This window comes from Cupressus sempervirens, chromosome 8 (assembly GCF_028749045.1).
Source record: "Cupressus sempervirens isolate cs-2001-9-10 chromosome 8, ASM2874904v1, whole genome shotgun sequence".
Lineage (NCBI taxonomy): Eukaryota > Viridiplantae > Streptophyta > Pinopsida > Cupressales > Cupressaceae > Cupressus > Cupressus sempervirens.
Window position 1 is genome coordinate 457,654,877 of NC_143125.1, and position 15,536 is coordinate 457,670,412.

Here is a 15,536-nt window from a genome sequence, read left to right on the forward strand (position 1 = left end):
TGTATGGACATAGTTATCTAGGTCATCTTCAATGTATTGGAAAGGTACTTCGAAGAATTCCTCCTCTTCAGTCTCAAAATTAGGTTCAACCATACAATTGTCATCAGCAAAGGATACCTTAGGTTTGATGGAGCCCAATCCACATCCTTTAGGATAGCTATTAGCTTCTAAGGGTTGTCTAATTCCATTTTCTTTCTGTCTAAGGCCGGTACCATGATATCCCATGTTTTTGATAATGGGAGTAGCCTTAACATACTTATCTTTGGGAATCTCCACAGGTTCATCTTTTCCATCATAGTATAGCCAATCTATAATATTATCTTCCATGTGCTCATCACTAAGTGAACCCAATGCTCAAATGTGGTCTTGTTAACATGCACAATCTCTTTGTTGGCAAGAGGTGGCAATTGTGAAGGTTTTCCAAAGGAAAGAGGGGAGAGTGGTAATTGTCCAATACACAAGGCATTTTCAAACTTATACTCTCCCATTCTTAAATTAACAAAAGTAGTCTTCTTCCCTGTAGTATTGACCTTGGTATCTCCCACCTTCCCTTTTCCTTTATAGGAATCAGAATCATCATTTGCTAAGTCTAGCATTGCTGTGGAAGGTGATTCTGTAATGGTGAGAGACTTTGGTATGACTTTGGCAAATTCACTGATTGGATAAAAATTTGTTGGTGCACCTTCCAATCTATTACAAAATGCAAAAGGAGTGGGATCCCCTGGGATTGTGACCTCTCTTCCTTGGTGAGGAAATTTTAAGCATTAATGATATGTGGAAGGTATCGCTTTGAGTGTATGTATCCATGGTCTACCAACCAAGATGTTATATGGAAAATCCAAATTAGGACATGGCATTCAGTATTTATGATAGCTGGTCCAACCTTGAGAGGTAACATGATGACTCCTTTTATTTCTCTTTCCCTTTCATCATATGCTTTTATTGTGATCCTTTTATTGATATCTAGGAGGTCTTTCGGAAGTCCCAAGAAACAGATCATTTTTAATGTACAAAGGTTCAAACCAGATCCATTGTCTATAAGGACTCTTTTTATTTTGTGCCATTGTATGAGGACTTCAATGTTGAGCGAAAAATTATGGTGGTGATTAGGACCTTGGAAGTCTTTGTCTGTGAAGACAAGGTGTTGTTGGGTGGCAAGGTTTCCAATCATAGCAGTGAATTGGGAAGCATTAATATTTTTAGGAACATGAGACTCTAGGAGAGCTTTTCCCAAGATTTCTTTATGGATAGGTGATGTGGTAAGAAGCTCAAGAATGGATATTTGTGCAGGAGTCTTACCTAGTTGGGACAACACATCATAGCAAGAAGTGGGCCTTTTTGAGGTGGATGGTGTAGCAGGTGCATGTGGCATTGATGGATTAGTGTTATTGGGAGTGGCAGCTTGCAAAGTGAGTCTTCTCCATCAAGTGGTGGCATCACAATCAGCCGCTTGTAAGATAAGTGTATTCACATGAGCATCTACTTCTTCAATGTGACCACACTAGGAGTCAAATCCTGATATGTGATTAGTAGAGTAATCATAAGGTAATGCATTTGATGTGGATGCTTGATTTGGGTTGTTGGTATTGTTATTATCATTGTTGTGATCGGGAATGGTTTTTCAAATATCTTCAATTTAGCATTTTTAGAGGTTGGACCTCCCTCTACTTCAATTTCCCCATCATCAACAAGATTTTGGATAAAAACTTTGAGCCTGATACATTTGTTGGTATCATGTCCTTTGATATGGTGGTATTTACAATATTTATTTTCCCTATACCACTTTGACTTTGGTTGATTTTCATCAAAAGGACATGTGTTAGGAAATACCATCAAGTTGTGATCCACTAATTTTGGAAAGATGGACTCCAAAGGTTCATGAAAGTTAGTGAACTTCCTGTTTCAATCATAGTCATGATTGTAGTTGTTGTTGCATGGAAAAAATTGTGTTTGATTGTGAGATTGTTGATTGCCTTGATTGTCATGATTTGAATTGTTTTTGTTTTGATTACGGGAGTTGTTGTTGTTCCCTCCTTGAAGGTTTTTAACATCAATAACACCATCATGTGTAACACCCTTATTTTTGGACTAGAATTTGGGTTTGCTATTATTATTTGATTCATTGTTGGAGGATGAAGAATTGTAATGTTTGATAGTACCTTTTTCCAAAAGTCCATTTTCAATATTCTTACCATTTTTGACTAAAGTGGCAAAGTCTTCGAGGCTAGCCATCTTCATGTGGAAAGATATTTTAGGTATCAAGTTTTTGATAAATATATCCACAAGATGGGAATCTTCAATTTTCTATGGCATACGATTAGCAAGATGTCTCCACCTTTGTAGGAAATTGGTAAAAGTTTCTCCATTCCGCTGTTTTGTGTTGCACAAGTTGCTTAATGAGGTAGGGTGTTCAATGTTGTAAGATTATTGTGCTATAAACTTGCTTGTCAAATCATTGAAAGAAGTAAAGGAGTCCTTAGGTAAATTCATTAGCCACTCAAGTGCGGGGCCTCCAAGACTTCTTGCAAAGAGCCTTTTAAGATAGTCATCATTGTAGACTACTTCTTGGCACAAAATAGAAAATTCCTTGAGGTGGGTGATGGGACATGTTTCTCCTGTATACTTATCAAATTTAGGAATTTCAAAACTAGTTGGAAATGGTATCATATTAATGGATTTATGAAATGGAAAAGGACAAATTTCCTTAAAAGAGACATCTTTTACCCCTTTTTTGTTCATGTTAAGGACCAAACTTCGCAATTCCTAGATTTGTTGAGCCAAATCTTGATTAGGTTGCACTTGTGATTGTTGGGAGTTAATAAATCCACCTCCTAAATTGTAGGGAGTCCCAAATGTAGTGTGAGGTGGTGGAGGTACTCCACTTTGGCCAATGTATTGATATACAGTTGTTGGAATTGGCACAAATGTCTTTACCATAGTAGTTGGCATTTGGAAATAAGAGGAGTGCATTGGTTGTGTCAGAATTGCCATTGGTTGAGTAGGTACTTGTCCAATGCCTAAGCATCCCACAATTGAAGTTGTCAAGGTATTTTGTGGAATACTAGCATGTGTGGTAACATTGGGCATGACACTAATGATTTGTTAAATATGTTCTACACTCAACTGAAATTGGGGTTGTATTGAAGTTCTAGATGTGGGCATAGCACTAGTTGTTACCATGGTTTCTTTCCCTTCGCTAAAAGTTGGAGCTGTAGTTGAAGTGGGCAACACGGGTGCACCACCTTTTGTAATTTGTTTAAACAAAGTGTTCTCGTCAAAGCTTGGGGGAACATTAACACCATCCTTGACCAAATTTAGGAATATCTCAAGTTTTTTTGCCCTAATGGATTTCTCCATCATTTTCATATTGTAGGGGTCTGCAAGGAATGTCTTGACATCACTAGGTACATCAGTAGAGTCAATAGGATCTTCATCTTGGTATACTTCTTCATCATTATGCCCCAAAGTTGTGTTACAGAAGGGATCTTCTGGTTTTTGTACATATGTTGAGTTAGGCCTACCAAGGTTCGAACTAGAGGGAATTGGGCTTCTTAATGAAGTTGTGAGTGGAGAAAAAGGATTCTCCATCTCTGCTTATCTCAATGATTCTTCCAATCATGACATTGGATTAAATGTGAACTTTCTTGATCATGTATGTACCATGCAAAAGTAATCAAGTTTATGGGTGGAAGATTATGGAAGAAAAAGGAAAATGAGGATGAGAGCTATCAACCTTATGAGATTAAAGGGTCAACTATAAAAGACCTTGGTTTAGAAAACAAACTTTTATAATAGGATAATAGTATCTTTCTCTCACCAAAGATAGTCTAGTGATCTTGTAGGGAAGATAGGACACCAAATTGTTTACTTACTATTTGGAGATGGACTTGTGATCCCCAAATAAGCAGGTGTGATTAGGATAAATGTTTGCTTATGGATGAAAGGTCTAGTGTTGCAATGTCAAAAGATGTTTCAAGGTTTAAGCTCTCTAGAAGGGAATTTGAAAATGGAAGACTAAGAGTTTGGAAAGATGGATGTGGATGTGAAAGTGTTGTGGTAACCAATGCAGTTAACTCAATCCTCATTTACTGGAAATAAAAATCTTGGGTTCACTCCTGGGAAAGTAGACCAGTTTTGAAATTTTCCATTGTATTTGATTCTATCATAGCGGTCTTGTTTAGCTTCTTCCTTTTGGATATCTTTGATTGTGTATCAAAATTTTTTTATCACTGTGTGCTAAGTTTTTCCTTTCCTTGTAGATGGGTGGTTTAGACAACTTTACTTTCTTATGTTTGACTTGGTTGACTTTATCGGTCATGGTAGGAATAAACAAGACTCAAGTTTCAAGTACCCATAAACTTTGCAATAAGATGTGACTAGACTCAAGCAATTTTAGAATGCAACTTACCAAAGTAACCATGAGTCAAGAAGACCTCACTTACCCTACCTCACTCAATGAAAGGTTACCTCACATTTTCACTCATTTTAGAACTTGTTTGATGTTTTGGCTTTGGTTTTGAATGTTTTTGAACAAGCACGCTGAACACACCAACAATCCTAATAAGGCTATCTCTAGGATGAACAAGGCTTATCTAAAGGGCGTCCTTGATATACACAAGGTACATGAGGCCCAAATCTGTAGATGAAAGAAAATACTACCACACAACCGGGGGGAGACGGTAACCCAAATCTCCTCCTTCACTTCTCAAAGGTATAAAGTTCTTTGGAGCTTAGCCAAGAGTGACAATATTCCACTTCCAAGAGAGGTGTCTTTTGATTCACCTCCCAATTTTTATACTCCACCAGAACACTGGAGTTAAGGTCATCCTAAGGGGTGATGAAATCTCCAAGTAGGCCTCCTAAAAAAAGAAAAGCAAAACCACTTATTTCTTGTGCACCCAAGATCGCCCGAAAGCGCAAGGGGAGAGAATACGTAAGTGGTCTTGGGGTTTAAAAGACACTTGTTCTTTCCCAATGAAGCTTTAAGTTTTGTAATCTACTTGAAGAAATACATGATTAAAACATAAAAGGTTCTTTCCAACTTGAAATCATCGTCAACAGAAATGAAAGTGCAGATTCATCAACAAGAAAGTAAATCGAGCATGTACATAAGTAGATTAAATCAATTTCCTTTAAGGTATTCAAGATTGTGTGAGTTCATTTTAAGCACCAATTCCAAATGTTTGCTACCCTAAGCACATAGGTTTATTCTCAAAACAAAATTAAAGCAAAACAAATCAAGCTGCAAGCAATATTTGGTCTTTAATAGAGAAAATAGAGATCTAAATGGTATCAAAATCTCATGAAACTAGCACCATGACGATGGGCTCAGAATCAGCTTTCTGACGATATTTTATTTTTCGAAAACGGAGTTCGTATGCTCAAGTTATGAGCAAAAAATGGAAGACTACTCCTTATGGCTTAGAAAGGCATGTGGACTGCTGATACAGTGCTGATGTCAACATCCTGCGAGCAAAAATTTGGCTATGAGGAGAACATCAAGCAAAAAAAAAATTGTGTTTTGACATTTTTGCTAAAAAAATCATGAGATGCTTAAAAATAAATAAATCTTATTTGTAAAAAAAATGGAAATATATATATATATATATATTTATTTATTTATTTCTTTTATTTTATTTTATTTTTTTATTTTTTTTAGTTTTAATTTTTTTTTGTTTATTTTTGTTTTTTGAAAGAGGGAAGCGGTTGTGCAGAGATGGCTAGGGTTTGGAACAGCGAGTGGAAGAAGGGAGCCGTGCGAATGACGAGAGTGTGGAAGAGGGGAGGGTTTGAAGCGGAGGTAGAGACGTGGCTACAGAGGAGCTGGGCAGAGGGAGCAATGAACGGTGGAGGCAGTGCAAGCGGTAATGGAAGTGTCGGGGTTACAGCGACGGATGGAGCCACAGGCGACGGTCGCTGCGGACGATCAAGGATGTTGGGACTACAGAGGCGGGCGGAGCTGCAGGTGATGGTGGCCGCAGGAGACAAGGGTGCGGGGGCCACATTGTAGGGGGAGCAGCGGATGCAGAAGATGGAAGATGTGAAGCGATGCTCAGCGAGGGAGTGGCCAACAAGAGATGGAAGGGGGTGCAGGGAAGTGGGGGATGTGCACCGCGGGCGGCGGTGGCAACAGGAGGTGCAACCGCTGTGGGGGCGACGCTCGCAGTGGTGGCTGCGAGAGCCGACCTTGCAGAAAGGGTAAATTTTATTTATTTTTATTTTTTTTTTAAATTTATTTTATTAAATACAAACAATTTTAAAAACAAAAATGCAATAAGTATAATAAAATAAAATGACTCCCCCTTCCTTTTTTATTTTTTATTTTTTATTTTTATAATTTTTTTTTCTAATAACAAATATTTAATGCATGTGTACCATAGCACTTGAAAACAACACAATAAGTAAGATATAAAGTGTTTTATGTCAAAAGACTTCCCTTATGCGCTCCAAAGATGATGATGGACTTTGTGATTTGCTTAGAAGCTCTTCATGAAACTTGATCCTCAAATGCTTCTTCAACCTACAAGCTTGAACACTCATGAAACACTCAAAAACATATCAGATCGTTAGTCCGAACCCGTGAAGTGGGTCCCACCGGGAGTGTCAAAAAATGTGTGCTAGAAAATGTGACCTGCAAGAAGCATGGGTTAACAAGCAAACACTAGTTTAAAAACTTTCAACATGCATCAAATATTCACCAACATGCAAGGAATGCAAAAATCAACCAATGCTCGCCTGGGTTTTGCAACCTTAAGCAACCAACAAATCCAATCTTCCAGCCACCTCTATAGTTCAACAAAGGCACCCATGAGAGGCTCTGTTGGTGTGTTAAGATGGAGGGGGTATGTTTGGTGTGCTCTCTCGGACACAACAATGGAGTGAATCTCTTGAATGAGTGGGTGCAAGTGTGCATGCAAGTAAGATATGAACCCAGATTAAATGAGATATGAAATACCTCAAGAAATGGCTATGGAGAGAGCCATTCTTGAAGACATGCAAGAATGAATATGACATGCAATGAAGAAAAACTAAGTAAATCTAAAAACTATAATTAAAATGCAAGCTAAAATGAAACTACAAATGCATGTAAAAACTAGATTAGCAATGCATGATGCAAACTAAATCAGCTATCAAATGCTTAATATGATCTTGAAAACTTCTATGAAAATCAAACTTACAATGATAAGCCCTTAGCATGAAGATTCTAGACTCAAATTGGCAAGATAACAATGCAACAATGGGAGATGCAAATTCTTGAGACAAGGCTTCTATTTATAAGCTTGAGGGAAGGCATGGTGAGGTGGCCTCCACATAAATGCCACAGAGAGGACACATGGGCTAAAGGACAAGCCATGCAAAAGTGAGGGCTTGGTGGGGTGGCCTCCACATAAATGCCACAAAGGAGACACATGGGCTAGAGGATAGGCCATGCAAAAGCTTTTAATGTTTGTGGGGAACAAATGCGTAAGAGGTGTAAGAGGCATAAATGAAGTGGAAGAGTTTCTCACACATGTGCGAGCAAAAAGGCTTAAGATTAAATCAAATGAAATTTAATTTAATCATGAGTTTAGAGGAATTAATAGGATGTGAGGATTAAATAAACAAAGTTTATTTTAAAAAGGGGAGACAAGGAGGATCATGTGTTAAATTAATTTAACACATTAAGGCTAGGAGTATTTAAATTAAATTTAAATACTTAGGAGAATGAACTCATTTAATTAAAATAATTTAATTAAATAAGTAGAAGAATGTGAGAAATATAATTAATTAATTATAAAGTCACGAGAAATATTAAAATTAATTAATATAGTGTTTTGGGATGATTTTAAGCATCTACACCATCAACACATTTGACACAATGATTGAACATAAAAACCCAATTTGGAAAAAATCACTAGTAACATGCTACTCTTTTTTCAATCTTCTAAAGTGATGTCCTATTAAAGGCCAACCTTTTTAAAGGTTACAATACACACTATTAAATGTGACTTAGTTAAGAGATTTCAATCACCCTGTTAAAAGTGAGCCTTGTTAGAGGACTTTAGGCCATTCACTTGGAATGCCACCCTATTAAAAGATCTTCCAATGACTATTAAGTCAACCTTACTCCAAAGGATTTACCCTAGGCTGATACAATTATTAGAAAGTAACAGTAGAACTTTGATCTGATACAACTTACAATCTTACTTGCAAACAACTCTGCTTGGCTTCCAATCTTTGTAACTTTGACAACTTGTTCACCCTTTAAGCATTCATCCTCTTTAAGCCTTCTTGCTTAGTACACCATTGCAAAATTCTTCTCTTGAGTCACTTGATGAAGCAAACCCTTTTCCTTCTCCTTTTCAGACTTTTGCATCCAAACTCTCTAACCTCTTTACTTCATGACTAGACATCCCTGGTTGTAAGAAATTAGAACACTTCTTTCACTCATTATCCATTACCAAAATTAGGTTTTTTGATGGATTAGGTAGGATACAATTTATCTACCCCATATTTTGTCTTCTCTAGAAACTTATTCTAGAATCCATTTGAATTTGCCTCCAAAATGGTTTACATAAGATTCTATGCCACCAACTCATCAATCTTATCTTCTTCCTAATTCACATGTTCCAAGAAAATAAACTTGTCAGCTTTTATTTAAAAAATCTTTGATCTTTTTCATAATGCAATATCTTAGCATTATCAATTTACTGATGCTTGACACATATTGTGTTATTTGGAATCTCTGTAAGATCACTCGGCATCAACTAGATTGTACTAGTGCTCGACATCAACTAAAAATTTACTCATCATCTACTATATTTCTCAACACCTACTAGTTCACTTAGCATCCACTAGAATTTTCTTTTACTTAGCTCCAACTGACTTTTTTCTTGGCTTGCACTAACTTTTCTTGGCACCTTCTATCAACCTGGTCAAGCTTGGCAAATGAACTTTGTTCAACCTTATTCCTCTAAACTTTCTAAGTGTATCTAGTCATTTTGTAACCTCAAGTAGATCATCAATACATTATATTATCATTGTCTTAACTAATTCTTGCAGTTTAATACATAATTATAACTCAACCTTTCCTCTAGGTACTTTTGTTACATCTCGTTGATCAAATCCTCCTCATCAATCAACTAAGTGATAGTGCTTGAAACATATAAGCAATTGTCTTACCAGCATGTACTAGGTTTGACATTAGTGACAAAAAAATAATTGAAACTCATAGTGTCTTCAACAATCTTACTACTCAAATGATCTTTAATCATATATCAATAGTAGAATGTAAACATCAATTAGTAAATCATCACATATAACATCCACACAAGTTTTACACTAGGATTTAATATGGAAACCCAATTTGGGGAAAACTACTAGTAAGGTGTCACCAATGTTTTTCTCTTTTGAAGTGAGCTTTGTTACAAGACAACCCTGTTAAATATGTGACCTTGTTAAAGGATTCAATCACCCTATTAGGAGTGGCCTCGTTAGAGGACTTCAAAACATTCCATTAAAATGCCACCTTGATTAAACAGTTTCCATATGATTTTTAGGTCAACCTTGATTAAAAGATTTAAAATACTAATACAATGGTTAGAAAGTAATAGAGGGCTTTTATCTATCAAGTACAAGTCACTTTGCAAATATAGGTCTTAGTTCAGTTCATAAGCTAATTCACTATTTGGCCTTCATTATCATCTTAGTCTCTACTTTTCTTGGCAACCCTTCAAGAAATCACACTTCACCTCTTCTCAAATTTTCCAACCTTTAGTATTAGCAACTACTCCAACCTTCAACCATTAACCTTTATGAAAGTTAGCCCTTGTACCTCCTTAGATAGGTAGTTTTGATCTTTTTCTACTTAAACACCACCATAAATTTTAGGTTTTGATTAGACTCATCGAATCCTTCCATCATTTCATATCTTCTTTATATTGTAGAAATTTCTCCATGAATTCTTCAATTGAAACACACAAACATGGTTTCCCTCAATTTAAAAATTCCAGGTCATCCATCCTTATCTTCAACATGCTTTCTATATTTCAAAAAATCAATTCTGTTGAAAGGAAACTATAATTTCTCATAAACTATTAAAATGTTGTTCCTTGGCCAACCCTATGTTCTAACACTTAGTCATCATTGTGTTACTTAGTCACTGCTAAATTTCTTATTTGGCACATTTACTTTCACTCAGTCAATATTGATGCTTGGTCAACACTAATTCTACTTGACTCTTACTGAAGCTCAATTGACACTAGCAGCACTCAACATATGCTTCAAATTCTTAACCTTCTTCTTCTACACTCAATTTGTGCACTTCTTTAAACCCTTTTATCCAACTTATCGCATAGATTGGAACACTCAAATGTTGGGTTAGAGCTCCCTATCCATGGAGTGGAAGGGTGTGTTTTTGTGCATATGAAGAGCTCTTAGTTGATCCTTAGAGACACACCCCTTGCTACTAAACCATGCAATGGGAGATTCCTTTAGAAAAGAGCAAGAATGAAATGTCAAAGGATCTCTCAAATATACAATGCAAGAAATGAGTTAAGTTAGAATGAGATACAATAATACAACTAAGCTAAACAAGATGAATGTATTATAACCATTAAAAATTAGACTATGTGAACTATGTTATAACAAAGGAAATCAGGTTATTTTAAATGAATTTAAGATAAGATGGAGTATGCAAGAATGAGACAAGAAGGAAGAAGTTCTCCACAAGTGTTCTCAAGAAAACCTATCAAGAAACCTATAGCATAACAATACTCAAAAATTGAATCCTTTGAGAAAGAGAGAGCTCTATCTTTTAAAGGTGTACGAAAATTTGAGATCAATATCAAGGAATGGATGATAAAGGTTGGAGTTGAATTTTGGCATGATCCATGTGTAAGAAAAAGTCAAGCAATGAAAAGGAGTTGACTTTTCATGTGAGACAAAACCCTTTTATTTTAATCTAAAAATAGAAAAGGACTTTATGTGTGGACATTGAGTAGGTTAGAATAATGGCGTCTTTTATACAATTAAAAGAGGACATGTTCTTTTAATAAAATGTAGACTTAGAATATTATAGCCATACTATAGTTTATTCTCAAATAAATATTTTTTTAGCAATTTGGCTTAGGGAAATAATCAATTAATTTAGCCAAAGTGCTAAAAAGGGGGTTAGTAGTCTAGATGACCATTTTTAGGTGATTAAATTTCCCCCCTTTGACTTATTTGTGATCTATCTGGGAACACATTATGTGAAATAATACATAAGCCAACTAGGCAGCAATATAGAGATTTGATTCCAAAGAATGAAATGCAAAAAGAGATAGCAAATCCTGAATGTATAACATGATAGTGATAGTATTGAACACTTAGGAGAAAGAGATGACATTAGAATGCAAGAAGAGTACCAATCATCAGGAAAAGTAGATAGATCAAGAATATGTTATTGCAAAATAGATAGTTGTAGCAAGCAATGATAGAATATTTCTACCTCCTCAGGATCAAAAGTGAAATGAGGTAAAAGGAATGTAGAAATGAGCAAGATATGACTAAATTGAGATATAGAAAAGTCCATGAGGATAGATAAGTTGTTAGAACTCTAGAGTGACCATAAAGAAGTGGTAGAATGCCCAAGTTTGACCAAAGTTGACCAAAAATGATATAATATGAAAATTAAGTCAAATCAAGTAGAAAAAATGATTTTAGAAGAGAAATATATAAATTGAAGTGGGTGTAGAGTGTAGAAAAGATAAATACATGGATAAAGGAACATGCCCCAATAAAGATTTAAAAATTAGACCTCAAAAGGTCAACTAACTGCATAACAGAAAGTAGAATTTTAAAATAAAATTTTGACAATCAAGATGAACTCAAATTTCAATTTGGATCCCAAAAATGATCTAGGACATCAAAATTAGCCAAGGGTGCAATTTTCGTAGGATTTTGAGGAGTTTGAAAAATGGGCCAAAATGAGGTCAAGAGCTATTGAGTGATTTTGATATAAATTATAGGTTTAGTAGGCATTCTAATAGATAGACATTGTTTCAAGTGCAGTTAGTTGCACAACTGGCCTCCCGACTTTGAAGCCCTGATGAGTCTTTGAAATTTTCACACTTATTTTTAGCATTTAACATGTTTTTAATGCATTTCTAGAGTTTTTTAGCAAGGAATCACACAAGTATTATGAAAAGCATTGTAGAATGCTTATATCATAAACATTGTATCATATGCTTCAGAAAGTTCTATCATATAAGATATACCTAAATGTCATAGTACATGGTGCAAAGTACCAGCTAACATGAAAGTATCACACAAGTGTTATAAAAAGTATCGTGTGATACTTAATTAGAAAAAAGTATCACAGGTGTTATTATGGAGCATCTTAAATGTGTGGGACCAAATTTTGAGCACAAGATTGGTTTTTTTTCTATCATGTTGATCTATTTATAGTGTCACTTGGTCTATTACAGGTAATATTGATGTTTTAATGATTACTTGACTCAATTATGCAAATTTTCTTCCTAGCACTATTGATCAAATCCCCCAAGGTAGTGGGCTACATTTCCTTCATCATTGAAGGATAAATGAGAAAGTTTCTATAGATAGTATGGGATTAAGGTGGTTATTGTACATGACCCATATTTGGGCGAACCATGGATTGATACTCATATTATCTGAGCAATAGCATAGTGAGCATAATACCTTTCATTTTCCCATTGGTGAGGCCACTATCAGCGAATGGCTTGTCTTTCGTGGTAGCTATTAGGACGGTCAGAGTATGAAGGAGGATCTTATTGGCCCACCCAATCAACCAGACATGCAATTTTATAGATCTTTGTCATTCGTCAGATGGTGGTAGATTTACGGTTCTCATTTGCTCGCTATGAAAAGGAGCTCGATGGTTAGGCATGGCGAGGTAGCGATCCGACGACACATGTTAGATGGGCCCAGGAGGGTAACACTAAGGGCAGTAACAGTTAAGGGGCTAGAGGTTAGTATAATGCCATGATCAGGGTTTGCATGCCTGACATGGTTAGTTAGTGAAAGAGGCAATCAACCTAGGAAGACTTTGCAGGGTGGCAAAAGGATGAAAGGTTGTTGGTCCACGTGGCTCACCCTGACGCCAAGGATGGGTTGACTTGCTGATTCGAGAACTAGAAACAGGGGAAAGCCAAGGTTTTACATGAATCTAATCTTCATGGTTGATTCTAACCACCTCAGAGTGAATATAAAATGTGAAGGAACACTCCACTGCCTCCACTGACCCATCTACCCGATCAGAGGGCAGTTATGGCACCGTTTCCATCTTCTCAAGGCTTGATCTTAGTTAAAATCAGATATCATTGCCCTAGATCCATATCTATGATGGGATTTTCCCCATGATTATTCTCTGCCAAACTTAATGCGGTGGTTGTAGAGTAGCTTCAACTGATGAGGACATCTTAGTTATGCACGCACGATAAAGGCAATTTTTGAAAATTAAAAAAAAAAAAAGGTCGATCATTCTCTAATTTTTCTCTACTGTTGCTCTACAAGCTTGGTGTTAAATTCCCTTACCTCTAAACTATATGATATTGTATTGTATTCTCCTTCAGCCATTGGTATGAAAGTGCAGAACTCTTTGCCTTCACCATTATTTTGTGGAAATCAGTAATCTGCATGACTGTATCTCTTTTAGCCTTTGAATGATATATAAGTGAATACCCTTTCCTTGTGTCATTCATACAACTTTTTTGATCTGCATGTGATTATTTGATTGAAATAAGTCTAAATGTGTAATGTCCTTAGTTTCATTCGGGTTCAATAGTGCATATATGGGCAGAGATTGGTCTGAACACTCTATTTTGGTGCATCACCTCTTTAGATTAGGCTAGGTAGATTCTACTTCCATGATCTCTTTCTCCCTTTTCCTCTCCAAAATTAATTAGGTGCATCCTGATAGTAAGAGGAAGCCAGCCTTCTCCAAAGACTCAACCTCACAGTTCAAGTCCCACAGCTTGGAGGTTGTTTCCATGTTTCACTAAGTTGTCCTCACACATAGGCTCTAGACAAGGGTGCAAACCTAAGTGACAACAGCCACCATTACTATGGAGGATGTATACTACATGCTTCATATGTCATTAGACGAAGACCCTATGAGTATGATTGTTATATTTTGATGTTTATTTTTTTTAAGTTTTTGATTTCTATATGAAGTGTACTAATATGAGTTTGATTCCATCACAAGTTTACTACAATCAAACCCCAACAAAGGGGAGGTTGGCAGTACAACATCTATTCAAGGATGTCACCATCCTAAACCACCACTTGAGCTAGGAGAGGATCATAGATGAGTATGGAGACCAATATCCATTACCATGCCTCATTTGTTCACTAGTTGCCTAGGTGCTTGTCACTGATAGGAGCCAGAAGGGCTTCCCTCTAGGTTAGACAAGATTGGTTGCATACTAAGTGGGATGACCAAGATAGATGGCATTAAGGCCAACTATCCTTGTAGATATATACCATGTGTGGCACAAAATAGTCTATTGAGATGGGTAGACTTGGGCCTATGGTACATGTTGGCCTAGATATGGGCATGGAAGAATATTTTAATGATCCAACTATGGGTGCAGCTATGAGAGCACATTATACACAGGGTTCATCCCTTAGAGCCATAGTGGGGATGTGATGTATTATTAAAAAAATTTAATTTTTTTACCTCTTTTGTCTAGTAGTCATACCTATAGTTTTATAGATGGTTAGATGCATGGAAGCTCAAGTACATGTGATACAGTTAGCCACTAGTGGGAAGACAATTAGATATAGTGGAGTAGTTTATGGCTAGCCAAGTATTGTAATAGTTTCTCTAGGGATAGGTGATTTTAGTGGAGACCACCACATATACCCACTTTCATAGAGAGGAGGACCAAGGATGACTACCCATGCTAGATTATCAGATAAACTTGAGAGATGTAATGGTATTGATGCCCAAGCCTTGGGATTACTATCCATACATGGTAGATGTAGGGGTAGATCCAACCTATCTATACAATATGTAGAGGTATCACTTCCCTCATTTAACTAAACCAAATGTGCCACCTCTAGAAGTGGAATAAGGAGTGGTTGGCAGAGATGGTGGTAGAGGTGGAGGTAGAGGTGGGGAGGGGGGGATAGATGGAGGTTCGGAGCAGTTCCCAATCTACTAGGGTGAGATAGACATGGGCTTGAGCCTTGAGAGAGGAGGAGGAGGCATGTCCATTGAGATGTAGGAGGGTGGAGAGAGAAGATCCACAATAGGAGAAGCATGTAGGAGGAGGTGGAGATGAGGGTCGAGATGCATGGATTTGGGCCTTAGAGGTAGAGGTACAAGAGTTGAGGATGACCATAGCAGTCAAAGATGGATATCTATTGGATGCTCAAACAGAGGCTGATAGGTGAGAGTGAGTAGTAAGGGATGATTTAGTAGAGGCTAAGGATGAGGTGGAGTGACAGATAACTAGGGTGGCCTACTACCATGAGGTGTACATTGTTATAGTTCTTGTGGATTGACAGGTGCCAATGTATTCAAAGAGAGA